This window comes from Hyposmocoma kahamanoa, unplaced genomic scaffold (assembly GCF_003589595.1).
Source record: "Hyposmocoma kahamanoa isolate Upper Pololo Valley unplaced genomic scaffold, ASM358959v1 262, whole genome shotgun sequence".
Classification (NCBI taxonomy): domain Eukaryota; kingdom Metazoa; phylum Arthropoda; class Insecta; order Lepidoptera; family Cosmopterigidae; genus Hyposmocoma; species Hyposmocoma kahamanoa.
In genome coordinates, this window is record NW_020653765.1 from 561,513 (window position 1) to 580,226 (window position 18,714).

Below are 18,714 nucleotides of genomic sequence, written 5' to 3' on the forward strand. Positions count from 1 at the left end.
AATACACTCTGTAATTATGTTATTTCAGTTGTCGTTTGTTTATAGTGACTTTAGGTTATAATTATAAAAGTTACCGGCAAACGTAGGCGTTTGCAAGTTAATAAAGTTGATATTTAAAATTCGTTTAGCTTTCACAAGCGCCAATTCTGTTAGTACCTATATATTAAAACTCAAAAGACAAATACAAAAATAACTTAGTTTTCGATTTTGATTTTATGAAGTGACGAGTGGTAAGCGATACTAGGTCTGTCCATAGCATTATTCACCACTCAGAACTAGATATGAGGGGCACTGACACTGCTCCCGTCACCCTAAGACATAAGTTGACAAGTCCCATGTGCTTGTAAATTAACCAGCAAATAAAAGTACATTCAAAAGTTTTACGGCATTTCCTAGGGTAAAAATATTTCTATCGAAAGCTGGTAATCATCACAACAAAATATCTTTAAGTGTTACCATTATTCATTTGTTTTAATAGCCCATGGCGGTTGTTTCATTGTATTTTGAAATCTGTAAAGATCTATAAAATCCTTCAACTTTACACCTATACAAAAATTACAGGTTGCCTATTGTACAACACAATTAAATACATATTTATCAAAATACCAAATGATGAATTAGAGTTACCAACTTACACATGCTATTGACTTCGGTTACTTATAGATCATTAATATAATCATAACGCTATTTGCCAACCGTACAAAAGAGTTTGTAGAACCATACAACAATGTAGCAGTTCATGGACAACAGAGCAATAAAATCGTGTAAATGCATTAGTTATTTGCACATTTGTTATTATACAAACTCTAACGCGGATCGTTTCAAACATTTCATACAATTTGCATGTAATTTTAAATATATAAAATTGAAATAGACGTGGTATTAGCATGTGTGTTATAATTGAATATGTTGCAATTTGTTGTTCGTGGAATTTTTGTGTAGATAGTTTAACTGTGTTTGGTTCAAAGCTAGTGTGGGATCCGTCCTATTCATTGCCGTAGATCGTATGTGATTTGAATATACTTTTACAGGAAGAATAAAAAGTGTGCTGAAAAATATAGTAAATACACATGTACTTTGTAGCATTTCATTTAAAATGGACGTATTGACGTATTTTGACCATATGGAAAATATGTTTTTCTTTATTTATTTTTTGGATTAATAATTAAAACAGAAAATACGATTAACTGAATTTAGGTTTAAAAAAATTACGCAAAATTTTCACTTTTTGCTACTTTTTTATAGTATCAGATGACGGTATGGACAAGTCGTGTGCCTGATGGTAAGCGACACGCCTGTCCGTACAAGTTTAGATCACAAAGATCTGATCACAAATTGATGCTGACACCTTTTTACAGAAAGAAAGAAAGAAAAAAGAAAATACATTTATTTGACTACCACAAAGTACCAGACTTGTATAGTTAAGGTGAATAAACCAATTTTGTCAATTATATTAAACTTCGTCATGTTTTTATGAATTGCTTAGATACATTCTGCTCCAGATAGCTTTGAAAAAATTGTGTCCATCACAATCTGTCGCAACATGCCTAAATCAACCTAGCGCAATTACAATTCTTGCCTCTGACCAGACCATTACTTACAACTTACTTTAAACACATTCAAACTGTCAACACTCACTTTCTTCAAGTGACAATTACGTGGCAAAAGCTGTTATTTGTCACGGCGTCGCCACGCCCGTGACTAGCAATGACATATTGCGTCTTTTGAATGGTCAGTTGGCTATTATGTTTTTGTGATGTAATATTTATGCCTAGGGTGAAAAATTAGCCACACCATTAGCAACTTAATTAATTATGAACGAAAGTTTAGAAGTTTTTGTTTTCACCTTATTTTGTGTTTTTAACCAACTTCAAAAAAAGTACGAGGTTCTCAATTCGACTGTATTGTTTTTTGTATGTATGTTACGCGATAACGTCGGCCGACATTTATAAACCGCTTTTGATGATTATTTTTTGTTGGAAAGAGGGTACCTCAGTATTAGTCCTAAGTTTGAAGAAAATATTCCACCTTTTAGAGTGGCAAACTAGGAGATGAATCCGGTTTCGCGCACTTTCCGTTAACCGATTTCAATAAAACTTGTCAAATAAATGTAATTTTACGAACTGAGGTCGGTTTTTTAGTACTCTGTACTGATTTCATAAATATTATGTATTACATGCAACATAGCGTATTTTAACACATACATGTAATGCGATGGAGCTTTTTTTTTTGTTTTAAATTTTTGGCATATACGTGTTCAATGGCAAATTCGTGTGTTTTGGCGATCTCTGTGGCCGAACAGTTGGCGCGCTAAGAGCGCTGAATGAGGCTCCAGGTTCGTGTCCCGGTAGGGTTAATATGAAAAATGAACATTTCTAAATGTGTACTAGTGTGGATGTTCTGGGCAGTGCCCCAGAGAGAATTCATTGATATTCAAAATTTTACGAGGTTTAAGACTGTAGTGAAATAAAACTTCACACTAAAGGTTATTTATTATAATATAGCTTCTCGTACTTAGATTACAAAAATCCATGGTAGTTACGCGTTTAGCTCTTGCACGTTCTTCACGTCTTGTTTTATTATATTTGAAATAAATATTGTAGATGAAAAGTGTACACGTACACAAATCTTTATTCATAAAGGAAAACAGAGTTTCTTACTCATTCTACTAATGACAAAACAAAACTAAACTAATTTTAATTGGGATTTGTAAAATAGGGTTACAGAAACCATAAGTGCAAATATTTAAGCGGAAAGAAAACGGTAGTTCCATCTATACAAGACGTGAAATTTTAACTATTGTATATTCAAAGTAAACAAGTGTCAAAGCTCACGGTGCTTACGGCAATTAATAACGACGTCATTATTTAATACCCTGTCTACACTGACATAAAGGCGGCTATTGTATAGAGCCGTAGGGCATGACTACCGATCATGAGGTCAAACGCCTGGAAATGATATTCACTTCGATTAGGAGCTTTCGATACGATTTGTTTCGTAATGTTTTCAATTAATTGCATAAAAATAGATAGAAGTTTAATAAGGGGTACAATTTAAAGAGTTCCACGGTCTAAAATATTTTTTCTACTGTCAATCTGTCAATTATAATTTCATAAACCATATCCTAAATGTTTTATATGTATTGTCTGCTTAAAGGTAAAACCACATAAATGACATTTTCCACAAAAAATCTCCAAATTATGTACCAGTTGTAAGAAATTCATAATCTTCTGCAGATAAAACTCTTATTAAGTTTATAGCTTTTTTCTTATTGAGCTTTACGTGCAGAAAGTGATTTTCTTACCATAGCTATGATAGACTTTTTGTGGAAAATGTCACTTATGTGGTTTTACCTTTAAACAGACGTATGTTCTTTTTAGTTCTGCATCAAAACTCTATTGTCTATGGTATTCGCTGCTGAGCTAAAAAAAAATTCATATGTAGTTCTGTACCATCGAGGATATAACCAGAAATAGAGACGAAATAAGGGCCATATATTCCTGGTAACACATTAGCGATACCGCTCTTATAAATATCAACTCCCGTTTGCACTGAAATATAGACCGACCAACTACTGACCTGTGTGTACGTCTCCGTATATTCCAAAAAGTATTCTGTGTATTGTAATAAAGATAATATCTCTGATTATGCCATGCTGTTCTATTCGGTGGTGTGGGAAAAACAGCAAAACATCTAATTACAAAACAAACGGAATCACATTTCATCGGTAATTAAATATTAAATACGTAATTTTGCAGTTTTCGTCCATTAGGTGCAGCAAAGCTCAAGATTCTGGTCGATTTGAAGTGAAACAGTCGACTACACACATTGACGACACCCGTCAATTGTTTCGAATTCGGTCTAGCCAATCGGAGCGCAGTTGTCACAGTAATGATATGGCAGAATAGTTTTCAAAAAAATTAAATGACATTTCGTCTCTATTTCTGGTTATATACTCGATGTTCTGTACATAGAACTATAACGATTATTATGGTACTGTACACAGAACTACACTTGGTTTCAAAAAAAGAAAGTCGTATTTTTGCTAATTAAAATTTTGTGGTGATGGATTGTTAACGAAATATACAATAATATTGATTCTGTTTTATTATTTTATTTCCTTGCAGAAAAAGTATTGTATGGAATCATTACATAGTTAGGTCCTAAAATCTCGTACCTAAGACTTAGCCCACGAGGCTTTGCCTAGTGGCATAAAACACGGTACTCGACTATAAGAACCCTAATTATACAAAGATGGCATAAAATATGTACTTATTATAACAATGATAATAATGTCATAGACAATCTCACCATTACCTGGTCTCAAACTAGGGACTGTACTTTGAGTACCAGAGCAACGTAATTCACTCCGAGACTCTACCTAGAAACACTAAAATAGTATATTACTTAGTATAGTAAAGCCAATTCATTCTAGACATTTGATTATGATTGACTACTATAAACACTCTATGAAAAATTACAACGCAGGGGAGATTTATATTTTTTCTTGTAAGTGTTACATCTTCTTCATAAACCAGGTAATCCGTGTTTGCGGCTTGGAGAGTAACAAAATATTACGAGCTTCTGTAAATATTCTACTGTTACTAAATGTGACGTAATTTTGTAAATATATTTTATTATGACACCGGCGTCGTGGTGAGTCACATCGGTAAACAATTATTTTCACAACACGAGCAAACATTTGCTTATTGGGAGAACCTGGTGTACTATTATTGAACCAAATGACGAAATAAATTAATTTTTATATTTTTTTATTCTTATATTAGATATAAAATAGAAATGAAATTAAAAGTATAATCTGGTTGGATAGCGCGACTGCGTTACGCACTTAGGTCTAATTTATCAGATACTAATAAGCAGGTCGAATAGGCGTTTTTTTAGTTTAAGAATATAAGACACTATCAAAATATTATTTTTAATTTTTTTTTTATCATAACAACGAAGGGACGAACAAGTCGTGCCCTTGGTGGTAAGCGACACGCCTGTCCATAACAGTTGCAGTGCTGCTCAGAGCTTTAAATTACAAATGTCCGAGGGGAACCACCATAGCGCTCGTCACCCTGACTCATAAATTGACTAGCCTCATGTGCCTGTAATTTCACCAGCATCCTTACCCTCCAAAAGCGGATCGCAATAATTCTCACTTAACTGCTCAGCGTCAGAAATAGGTAAGGTGGCAGTACTTCCCTGGACGAATTTTCACAAGGAAATCTACTGCTACTAAATCCCAAAATAATACCAGAATTTGAGTTACACCCGCCATTCTGATGTCAATATTACGGGTGTACCTTTGATATAGTTATAACTTTGTTGTGATGGAGGTACAATTATCTTAAGTGTAGGTCCTAAATAATAATTTTTAGGTACATTTTTGGTACTAAGTTTGTCAGGATTCGTTAAGATAAACCCGCCCATTCTGAGTCTCACATCGTTTATTTTAGTGAAGTACATACAGACTTTGTCACTACTACACAAATGTCACTATATTTGTACACACAATAGAGACGTTCCTTTCATATAGGACGTCATTTAAGAGCTCTTCATATACTCAATAGGTAACAAAAAATTAAACTTTTACCTCGTTTACTACATTTTTTGTAAATGTAAGTTTAGACACTGTTTCATCGGAGGTGTAATATAATTATGTGCCGATATGACTTTTTGTCATGGTTCCTCAGAATCTATTCAAAAAGATCGTAAAGAATTTGCACAAAGTCCTTTAGTCCAAATTGCGAGTTTATCAGATCGTCTAATTTTAAAACTATATAAATGTATAATTTAAAAGGAAACGGAATAGCCTGCGACTTCATTAACTTTTGCTTGTAGCAAATAATGACAAATTGACGTAGCTTATTCATGGTATTGCCTGAAGCAAAATAGTATATCATTCAAAAGTAAGTTGACATACGCATCTAGGAAGACGGCTTTGCCAGCTTAAAGGCTTTAAGGCATGATTTATGTATAGGAAGTTCTAATACCTTTGCTTGTTACGGGTTCAAAGGTTGAGAAAACGACGATGGACATTATCGAATTCCTTGTGTAGAACTCATTTTCGCACGTATAAGAATAATACTTCCTTTATAATTTATATTCCCTGGACGCTATAATATATTTATTATTTAGTTATGCATGCTACATCCAACCTCATCGTCACTTTTCATTACATGCGATTGAGGTCAAATGCGCACTGATATAAAATTTAAAATAAAAACTTGACAAGAAAAATACCGGCTTCAATATTTTTGATCCAAGATGCAGGATATTTAAAGGAGTAGTAATACAAGTTGCATTTACTTTAATATATATTCAATCATCCCCTTACTTCTTTACTATTAAATAGTTCAGCCAATTATTATCAAATAGATGTTTCTAATTACTTTCTAATGATATGTCAAAATAAATAGGTTTATAATCTGGACAGATCTTTGTAATATCATATTTAATTTTTATCAATGCAATTTGATTGTACGTTATAATGAGGGATTTTTATTCGAGTTAAGAAATGATAAGAGAATATTAAAATTTATAAGTAGAAAAAAAGAGTGGGCAACATTTCCCCTTTGAATTGCTAAATTTATCCTTTGGCGGAAATAACTGCCAGATTTAGGGTCACCGGAGGCTTCTACGAGGCGATCCAACAGCTCATTCGCTAGAAGTTTCGCCTGTGGTCCTGAAGGACCCAGGATTTCAACCGCAAAAGACACAAAGCTGTGGCACTGGGCAAGGTTAGCCTTTCTGGCAACAGAGCCTGCACCGCATACGCTAGCAAGGGAGGGGTGCTACAGTATCCAAATTTGATTGTTATCTGTTTTGTTGTCCATATAATAAATAAATGAATTATTCAATAATAAATAGACAAAACTTGAAAAGTTACGTGTCCAGTAAGTTCGAAGGAATTTTTCTTTGTGTTTCATCTTTGTGTCAATGATAATAACAAATTAGTGGAACATTTTCACAAAATCAAAAATCATGATGGTGGAACTTCATGATATACAATAAATGATAATTATACACTGTACCTTGAAATATCATACTAAGCAATTAATAACAGAACGGTATAATATCATCTTATAGTCTTAAGCACATAACCGACCTGGATCTAAAAGTTGTACGCTTGTTAACTTCGCATGATGCGCCTGCGCGTGATTCATTGGACAGCGTTCGTCGTAGATCTCAGATATGCCACGGGCGACGTAACAATAGGCCAATGCAACCGGTAGCATGACTTGACTGAGATACATGTTTCTTTATGTATGCTCTGACTTTAACTAAGGTTATTAGTTAAACTGGGGTGTAATTAGTAAAAGTCTAGGTAGCGGGTTAGGCGAATTCGTACACTTGGTATAATAAGGTAATTTTCAGACTAGTTTTCTCCTCCTGATTTCGGTGGCAACTTTTAAGTAATATTTAAGTATTCGAATATATTATCGTGAAATATTATTAAGTAGCATTAGAGCTCCTTATGAAAAAGTTCGTACAGGGAGGTACTGCCACCTTACCTATTTCTGCCGCCAAGCAGTAATGTCAGCATTACGAGTTCCGGTTTTTAAGTGTAAGGGTGTTGGTGAAATTACAGGCACATGAGACTTGTCAACTTATGTCTAAGAGTGGCGGACGCGGTGACAGTACCCCTAAGACCTTTGCGATTTAAAGCTCTGAGTGGCACTGCAACTGTTATGGACAGGTGTGTCGCTTACCACCATGCACATGACTTGTTCGTCCCATCATTTGGTATAATAAAAAAAATAAAAAGATCGAACACTCAGAAAAAACACTCAGAAAAAAATTCTTTGATCCGGTCGGATTTTCGGTCGAAGGAATTTTTTCTGAGTGTTCGATCTTTGTATTAATAATTATAACAAACTAGTAGAGTAATTTCACAAAATATAATTGAATATCAATTCAATAAAAATTTAATTAAAAAAAATAAAATCATAATATTATTTCGGTATCCTACAGTTAAATATTAAGTAATACTTCATGATATTATTTATTCTAGAATATTATAATTATGATTAAATAATAAAAAATGCCACCGAAATCAGGTAGAGAAAACAAACCTGAAAATTATCCAATAAAGCTTCGTGTGGCCATACGGTCAAGTCAGACAAAAGTAATTTTATCATAAAATGAAAGCATTGACCTAATGAATGAAAGTCATAAAAATTATACATCATCATCAACCTACCTCCGTCATCAACTGTCTCCGTGGCCGAACGCTTACCATCCTGGTCTGCCACACAGAGGTCCCGGGTTCTATTCTCGTATAGGGACAAATATTTGTATGGCCGACATTTATTTCTCTCGAGAGTATAAATGTGTATAATTTGTGATTGACTATATATACGGCACCCGCGATACAGGGTTTCCCTAATGCGGGACTATGAGTGTATGCGTTATTGTTACTTATTGATATGTTCGTTTACATTAATTAGATTGTACTTTTACCCTATATATTTTGGAATAAATTTAGTTTCATCCTGCATTCGTTAATATATATATTACGAGCTCTATACCCCACCTACGGTGGGGCCGAGCTCGGCCTGCGGCGCGTGGTCGGTTTCAGATTGCGGGGTGTGCTTATATTCTACGGTAGCACAGTGATTATTACTATGGGCGCTTGATGAGGAGGTTACAAATTCGATCCCTGATTTGGGCCAAAAAAAACATTTTTACATTGGTTCTGGTCAGGGTATTCTGGGTATTGCCCTCAGAATTATCGTTACTGTGGTATTCATAGTACAAGGAATTCCCTATTTTTAAATTAGACATTTGGAGTGATTATCTGGCATTTTTTCCTTAAACTTCTCTTTTTGGCATAGCTTCCAAGAAAAAAGAATTTATCAGAGAGACAGTCGAGATACAACAACGCTATAAGTATCTTATTTCCACTACATCAGGAAGTATGCCTTACATTTTGAACAATTGTAAAATCTTGTACCGTAATAGAGTATCCGTATACTACCTATGTAAGGTGGCGTGCGGACGCTGCGAGCTTCGCCCTCCGCTACCTCGGCTTACGGCCATAAAAAGTAAACAGTAAATTTTGACTGCAAATTATTATTAAACAGACATAGAGATCCTCACATGCGATTTTCAGCTGAATTAGAGCAAATTTTCATCTGCCGCCAAAAACCACTTCTATGGCCATATTGAAAAATGGCGAAAAACCAATTTTGATCACAAATTATTATCAAGCACTCCTAGAGCACCCCCATATACCAATTTTCATAGGGATTTGAGCAATTTTCTTGTAAAAAATAAAGGAATGTTTCCTTTAAGTAAAAATTTCTATCTCCAGTATTTAGAGTACTTTCCCTCCAGGTGGCATTACAAATTTCCACCCTGTATATAGTAATGGCATAATAAGGCGATTCTTATTTAAATAATTAATAAAATTGTAAATAATTAAAATTCTATATAATTATGCAAATGTGTTTTTAAATACTCAGAGGTGCAAATTTCGTCTAGTTTACGTCAAGGAAAAAGTATCTCTATTCCAGCACACCATTTTAAACCTTAAACATTGATCCAAAAAACGTAAAATTACATAATCATGATACTATACCACCAATTAGTATTACGTTAGGAATGTTATTTAAAAAAAAATTGCAAATACGTAGAGAACGAAAGTTGACGTGTATATGTTAGAAACCAGCTTTGCTAGTATAGGCTAAAGGTTATATAGTCGGTGTCTGTCTTCAATCGTTGTTTTGTTTTTAAACTTCACTTGTTTAAGACCCGTGTTTAGTAGTGGGATGTATACGTGTACATCATGCTTGTATTAAACAAATATTGCAATTACTATTAATAAAAAGATCGAAAAACACAAAGAAAAATTTCTTTGCTTTGATTGGATTCGAACCAGTGCCTGTTGTATCAACGTGCCTGGTTTTTTTCCAAAAAATATATGAATATCCTTTACAGCTACCAGTATGGTTGGTACAACAGGGCGCGACAGGGAGCGCCATAAAGCACGAGATAAAAAAAAAAAATCACTTTCGCACTACTTGCGCCCTGTCGTGCTAACCCTCCAGCTGAGTGTTTATTTCAGTAATCAATATAGATCTTTCGCGCTTTCATCTTGTTCAGGAAAATTTAAAAATCGAGCCCCTAACATGAGTGTAGTAGTAGCAGTAGAGCTTCTTATGAAAGAGTTTGTCCAGAGAAGAACTGCCACATTATCTATTCCTGCCGCCAAGCTGCAATGTGAGCATTATTGCGATCAGGTTTCGAAGGGTAAAGGTGCTGGTGAAATTACAGGGTCTTGTCAACTTATGTATCAGAAAAGGCTTTGTAAGTTTCATATCCTAAGACATTCGATGAGTTTAAGAGCGGTGGTAGCCCTTTGGGAAAACGGCAGCTTCTCAATTTAAAATTCGACGATTCGAATCTCTGAAGGATGTACCAATGACTGTTATTTCCAAGTTACATACGTATGTATTTGGCAGCAATAACTCTCGATAATGGTGAAGGGAAGTCGTGATGAAATCTGCACGTCGAAGAAGTTCACGGCCATTGGAAAGCGTGTGAAGTACGACCTAAACTACGGCATAAACCCTTTCCTTAAAAGAGGTCCGTGCGCCGCAAAGGAAAATTTTTAGTTAAGTTACAGGCACATGAGATTTGACAGTGGCAGTGAACCTCAGGTTTTTGCAATTTAAAGCTTTTAGTGGCAGTGCAACTGTTATGTACAGGCAAGTAGCTTACCATCAGGCGCACGATCACGTTCGTCCCGTCACTTGATATTATAAAACAAAATAAATCTGTATTTATGTCATATTAGTCAATAAAGTGTTTATCTATCTATTATAATATTGTAGATAAGAAAAATATTCATTGTTCAATAGAAATTTTCAAAACAAATCCGAACAACGACTTCAATCTATAGACAAGAATATTCACAGCAAGAACATGTTCCAAACAAAACACTATCAGTAGTGATAGTGTTTTGTTTTAGTGTTAAATTTTGTCAGACAAGTGTTGGACAGGTGTATCGTTTACTACTAGGCGCACAATTTTTTCGACCCGTCACTAGTTCATATTCCAAATTGGTCCTAACAGAATCAGAGACTTCTCATGTAGCGCCCACTGTACAAACCGTTGGGCCACCGAGATCATCAATTATGGAGCGAATTAAGAAAGATGCACCACGCTTAAATGAGAGAATGTGGAAGATAGTAATGACGCGAGGACAGGGAAGACTAATGCAATTTAAAATCCAACAATAGGACTCTATTTGAATAGAATAGATACATTTATTTCAACTCAACACAGTTTACAATTGAAAAAAAAAAGACGGACTAAGTTCAATAAAGACTTATTTCGACTAACATAACAATGCAATACAATTACAAAATCGTTTATTGCCATATGTGTTGTGGTGAATGTTATAGAATCTCATTTAGCCACACCTAAAATCGGACCGTGACCCTGATTTTCAATGGGTCCTTTTGATGAGTGATATAATGACGTACGTGTCGCAACAATTAATAAAAATATTTGAAAAAAACAATGTCTCTGCTATAGGTTTACTATACTTTAACTTTTACGATCGAAAAGTGTCCTACTTTAAAAAAGACGAAATTCATCCGTTGAACTTTTTTAAATATATGTATAACTTTTAAGTAAAACGAGTTTATGAAAAGCTGAACTGGAAATAAACTGCCCTAAAAAAATCGAATGCTGTTTTATGACAGTTGTCAGTAGAGAGTGAAATAACTGAGATTGTACTTCTCACGCTTTCTGCAATAAGATCACATCTGCAAAATAACAACTTTGCAGAAGAGTGGTTTAACCCATCATACGTCCTAGAGACACGCAGCGTCCCTGCTGATACTGGTCCCATAGCGTCCTAGGTCACATGGTGTTTCTAACGCGCAGCTAGGTTTCATCCGACGTTTTTAAAAATTTAAAAAAATAAAAAAAACGTTATAAAAATTCGTATATATTTTTTTATTTATAAATTAATTTAACTTTTTTTAATGCTGCTTTGCGGTATAAAAATATACACCTAGGATACCAACCTATAGGTTTTCGAATTGTACGGTAGAGAGAGCCAGAGCAATTACGTATAATGGCTAGTAACGCCGAATATGTTTTTTTAATGTAAAATTAAGAAAAGCTTTGCCATAACGTCATCTGTATGTTAGAATAATAATGTTTTTTTATCACTTTTTACGAAGCGAATTACCATATTTAAAACCATAAAAATGCAACTGAAAAATGAAGTATTTGCTATGTTTTTGAATTAACTAGAATGTTGTATTATAATTAGAATATTTTATGTGTATGACTAAACACAAGTTTTATTTTAGCCAATATACAATTTTAGAAAGATATACGCATTATACCTCTATTATAATTTTCTCCTATTTTTTTTATTTTTCGCTTCTCGTCTTTTTTCTTTTTCCTTTTTCTATACTCATTTTAAACAGTGGTTCATAAACCTATTTATAACTAAGCAAAAATATTTCTCAAAACAATTTCGACATCTTTCTGGCTGTACCTATTGTATAAATATATACATATACACAATTTAATGTACATTTTATAATTACATTCTAAGACCATTATATAAAATCACTAGTACTTTGGTAACTAAATTATTATGTACATTTTATTGCTGTTTTCATTTAATATTCATAGCATTCAATTGGCATTTTGCTGATCGTAGAATGTTAGATGCGCTTGCGCGTCGCCTTATGTAACATAAAGTAAAATGCATTTAGACTGTGTAAACTGTATGTAGTGTTTATATACATTGCCTATTTTTCATGAGGCGGCGTAAGATTACAGTTGTGACATGATGTAAAGCCATCGTCAAAATTAAACGAATTTTGACGATGGCTGAGGAATAATTGGTACCGGTGTCAGCGATGAATCACTGAACAATCCATAGCACGTCTTTTATTACCATTACGTTATAAGGTATATAATGTAACGTAAAAGGCCAACCAACCAAGTGAATTTATGTTTGTTGATAATATATAGAGAATTTGGAAAGATGAAGTGAAGTGACAATATGAAGTGAGCAAATAGAAACAACGAAACAAATATGGAATATCAAACACACCATATCTCAAAATCAAGGAGATTTAACAGTTTGTACGTACGTTAGGTACAATAATGTAAAAAGAGAACTAGATTCAGTTACAAATTTTCAGTATAATTACTTTTGAGTCGCAGCTATATCGGTCATTCCCGGACTAGTGTTCACCACCAAATTTCCATGGCAATTTTTATTATTTAAGTATTCGATTTTTTACTGTGCAATATTATTTAACATTCGAGTACGGTATAGTGAAATATTATTTAATAATTACACGATAACATACTTCATAATTTAAATAATAAAAATTGCCTCGGAAATTAGGTAGTGAACACTACGCGAGAATGAGCGATATCATTATTTTATTCCTTTAATATCATTATCAACAATAATAAGTCCCACTGTTAGGCACGGGTAAAGAGAGTGTTTAGTTGGCTGGTTCAACACGGGTTGGGAATATCCACAAGTTTTTCAAAGCTTTTGAACTTTTTTCATCATGCATATTTCACCACGATGTTTCTTTAACCGTTAACGAGAGGTTCATTGACAAATGTACGTAACATACAGATTAAAGTCATTATACCGCTCCGGAACTCGAACCGGTGACCTATTGGTTACCACACTTAACTATTATATATAGAAATATAATAATAACACGCTATGCTTGCTTATAATCAGAGCCAGTCTACTAATGGCATTAATAAATCTTTACATATATTTTTTTATGATACCAAGTGGCGGAATGAACAAGTCGTGCCCCAGGTCGTGTCCTAGTCGTGAACAAGTAAACAAGTCGTGCTCCTGGTGGTAAGCGACACGCCTGAAGCCTCTCAGAACTTAAAATCGCAATGATCTGGGCACTGCCACAGCGCCCGTGACCCTGGGACATAAGTTGACAGGTTCCATGTGCCTGTAATTTCTCTAGCACCGTGTTACCCTTTAAAACCGGAACGCAATAATGCTTACATTACTGCTTGATGGTAGAAATAGGTAAGGTGGCAGTACTTCCCTGTACGAACTCGTTCACAAGGAACTCTACTGTTATGATTAATTAAAAAAGGGGTAATGTTGCCAGCATCCTACGAACTGTCGAGTGCATTTCTCGATTAAATTTTGTAACTTTCTCTAGGTGAGTAATGTTTTTTCTACAATGTTAAGCATATTTAAAGAACAATTTTCTTTAAATTACTTGTATAAGAATAATAATAATAACGCACACTCTCAACATAGCCCTGCACTAGGGAAACCCTATGTCGCGGTTGCCATGAACACACACATGGGCAGCCACAAATTACACCCAAACTCACGAGAGAAAAAAAATGTAGGCCATACAAATATATAATAACCTTATTATAATATAATAACCTGGGACCTCTGCGTGGCCCTGTTGCCCTATGTCACCATGGTAACCGTTTGGCCACAGAGGCAGTATTTTTTTATAATATATAAATGCATATTATGATTTTTTAATTGAATTTTTTATTCAATTGTATCTACGTGTAGTACAAAAAAGTTCTTCTGTTAACGAACTTTTGGCTCAAACTCACAAATGTTAATATTCCACTTTCTATAAGTTTTGCCAGCCAATAAATTGATAAATGCATAATTTAACTAAATAAATTAACAGTGTAGACTGTTTGAATTACTCTTGTTTGACCGCATATCATAACATCGTTTTAGAAAACAGATATTTTTTATACTTTAAGTGGTTATGCAACTTCATTGTATGCATACCAAAGCTTAATATGCTTATATTTAGTAATATATATTTTTTTTATAATACCAAGTACCGGGATAAACACGTGCGCCGGGTGGTAAGTGACACGCCTATTCATAAGAACAAGTATAGGCTTTAAACTTTCGTCAGCGTAATAATTAAGATACAAAATATTTTGAGGATACAAAATCGTTATGCAATTTTTTATAAATTCTGTAACATTTCGCATAATATATTATTGGCATTGTAAATAGAATTTCTATTTCTTTCTGTGCTTGCCGATTGGGTAGTCAATTAGAGAGTTTGACCTTGCTCAAGGTGTAATATTCAAAAGTGCAAGCGTTACACTTATTGTGCCGTCGACTGTACGTAGTCTACATACATATTACTTACACAAGTATACATGTATACTAGAGTATATACTATGATATTTATATGAACTCGCCTATGTAGAAAATAATAATGTTTTAAGTTTGCCGTGTCACGTACAGAGCTTTTGATGATATGTCAAAAGTTCAAATGTTTAGCAACTATAGGCTTTAAACTTACGCCAGCGTAATTATTGGGATACAAAATATTTTACGAGGATATAAAATGGTTACGTAAATTTAATAACGATAAATAAATATTAATTTGGTCATGTTTTCATGGCATGATGTGTTCATTTGTTTTTCCATTTCTTTTTTCACCGTGAATTGTATTTTAGAATATTTGTATTTTTAACCGGCTTCAAAAAAGGAGAAGGTTTTTAATTCGACTGTATTTTTTTGTTACGCGATTACTACGGCATTTGTAAACCAATTTTGATGATTCTTTTTTGTTAGAAAGAATGTTCCTCAGAATTGGTCCCATTTCTATTTGAAGAAAAATGCCAAACTAGGGGATGAATCCGGTTTCGCGCACCTTTCTTGCAACCGATTTCAATAAAACTTGGCAAATAGACGTATTTCGACTTAACTAACTTTTGAGTTTGGTTTGTTTTTATAAAAAACTTACAAATAGAGTGATACTAAATGACGGGAAGGACAAGTCGTGATCCTGGCGGCAAGTGACACGCCTATCCATAGCAGTTGCAGTGCCACTCAGAGCTTTAAGTCGCAAAGATATGAGGGGCACGTCAATTTATTCAGCAATTGATTACTTACGGAACAGTAGTTGTGTTGTGTAGTTTTAGTCTTGCTGAAAACTAAAATCAGAACGTATTAACGATATGAACGTCTAATTAAATTTAGTAAGATATTAATTAAATTTTTTGTTATTTTCGTTATAATACAGATTTTATTTACGACTGCCACTACATATATACCTTTGAAAAATTACGAAGGTATTTTCTTATAATAATAACGATAAAATTGGAAAATAGACCAATGACCTGTGACCTACATTCAGACAACATGTTAAACAAAATTTATTATAATGTTTACATGCATAATTCCACAAATCACTGTGTATTGCTTGCAAATATTAAGTCATACCTGAGAGAAGTTGTATAAAAACAACAATGGCCCATAAATCAAGTGAATAAATACGGGGCATTCCATCACGGTAGGGTTTTGTGACCTAGTTGATTCACTGTGTAGTGAGTTTTAAAGGTAAAATTACGTTAAACATTACTTAAGTGACGATGGCCCCAAACTATCGCCTTGAGGAACATCATAATCATTATCATCAATCTATTTATACGTCCCACTGCGGAGCACGGGTCTCCTCTCAAGCCGGGATTTAAGCCCAAATCGGGAGGGTTGTGAACTTTCTTCGACGTGCAGGTTTCATCGTGAAGTTTTTCCTTCGCCGAAAAGCTCATGGTAAATTTAAGATAAGTGTTATATAACAAAGTGCCGCCTGGGTCGAACGGTTACCATGCCGAACTGCCACGCAGAGGTCCCAAGTTCAATTCCCGGGCCGGGAGAAATATTTGTATGGCCTACATTTATTTATCTCGTGAGTTTGGGTGTAATTTGTGGTTGTCTATTTGTATGTACATGGCACCCGCGACACAGGGTTTCCCTAGAGCGGGTCTATGTTGAGTGTGTGCGTTATTATTATTATATTGTAGTTAATTTTGTAAAATAATATTTATTTATAACTTTCTTTCTTTTGCCTAGTTTTAAGTATTATTTTATGTCTTGTATGTTATATTTAAATTTTACTTTATCTTTAATTTTAATTTTAATATGTTGATCGCTTTAGCTTACGCTGTAAGTCCACAAAATGTTTTCTTTACAAACAAATAAATAAATGGTAAGTTTCCAATTAAATTACAAACATTTCGAGAAACCCATAGGTTTCGAACCCATGACCTTTGTTTGAAAGGCTGAAACTGAGGAACACTGGTGGATTAATAAAAAAATTAATAGATCAATAAGTGTAAACGATGAAGCTTTGATTTTGATTGAAGATTTCATAGGATATTTTTGCATATACTTTGTGTAGAGTTGGGGTAAATTAACGCTTTATACAAATAAATTGTTTTCTTTCTCAATTGTATGCATTAAAGTAATGTATGTTTGCGCCTATAGTTATACGGACAACGCCTCACTAATTAACTTACGAAATGTACCTTGAAATGACTATGCATTGTTTTTTTGCAAGAAAAATCCGGATAAGATCGTTTGCTATCCGTTAGTCGCACGTCACATAATAACACCCAGTGACCTAGTGCCGTTAGGTTCACACGCACACGACATGCACCGATACGCTGATGTATTTTTGATGCGCTTGCAACTGCTCCAGAATAATCTATAATATTCCAGATTCAAATTCAAACTTTCTATGAAATTTTGAATCTTTCTCACCAAACTGCCACAATTTCAAATCTGAATTCCAAATTTGAAGATAAAATTTCAGTTCGTATTTCAATTATTTTTTGTTTTAATGAATTATTTACAGAATCCTAAGGTCATTATAATAGTAACATATAATTAATTTTTAATAATATAAACAAATTACTTAATAATAATATAAAAGTATTATTACGTAATTTAATAATATTTCATTATTGTAGGGCGCACGTTGAAGTCTTTTGTATGAACGGAAAATGTTTGTGTTATTTATTCTGGTTTATTTTATCAAGAATTTAAATTTAATGGTGTGTATTTATGAAATTTTGTATAAATTTTTAAATGAGTGGAATACGAGTACAATAAAACATTTATTGTATTGTATGTATGAAATATACAGTCTGAATAAAGCTACGTGTTAATTAAAAATAATGAAAATTTTACAACCCATTTGTAGTTATAGAATTGTATTTATTGTTTACATTGTATGAATATTTAATCGAGTTACCTTTATTTAACGGTTTGCTTTTAATTTTATTAAATTAGAAAAAAAAAATTATTGCTTAATTTATTTTCTTTATTTTGTTTTCTTTAAATTGGGTAATTTTTAATTTTTTTTTTGTAAATTATGTCATTGCTCATCACGAATATTCTTCAAAATATAAAAAAAAATAAAAATCAATAACTCACCTGGCACACAAAGAAAAAGCACCTTACACTCACTGAGCACAAATTTGAGAAAAAAAATTACAAAATATCAAATTTAAAATATTCAAAGTGTCCGTTGTTCGCGGCGGCCGGGGTCAGAGTGCGCGCGAGATCATCCCGCTACTCGTGCGCCGGCGCAGTGAAAGTGCTTATATAGCCTCTGGGATGCAGCGTATGACGTCATCTGATGCGCTATACACCTGATTTATTGACATCAGATATTTGCTGACATTTGGGCGTTTCTGTGAAAAATTTGTAATGATTTGATATACCTTGAGTGTATTATATATAATTACGTAGTTAGGTACAAATGGTCCACTTTATGATTCTTACAGTTTAAAAGTATTTTACGAGGTTTTTCGTATACCAATTTAACGTTCATATCGCACATGAAACAAAATACTGTCATAATTAAAAATTTACGTCATCGTCACGTC

At 33.7% G+C, this 18,714-nt stretch overlaps 1 protein-coding gene across 2 annotated transcripts in view; it reads right to left on the minus strand.

Moving 5' to 3' along the window:
- The window catches only part of LOC113228926 (mucin-2-like), a 127,530-nt gene extending 109,155 nt beyond the window's left edge, over positions 1–18,375 (minus strand). For both annotated transcript variants that reach the window (XM_026462373.1, XM_026462372.1), the window contains exon 1: positions 18,260–18,375. The gene's annotated coding sequence lies outside the window, so the exon portion shown is untranslated. The remainder of the gene's footprint in view (positions 1–18,259) is intronic.
- Between the last annotated feature and the right edge of the window lie 339 nt (positions 18,376–18,714).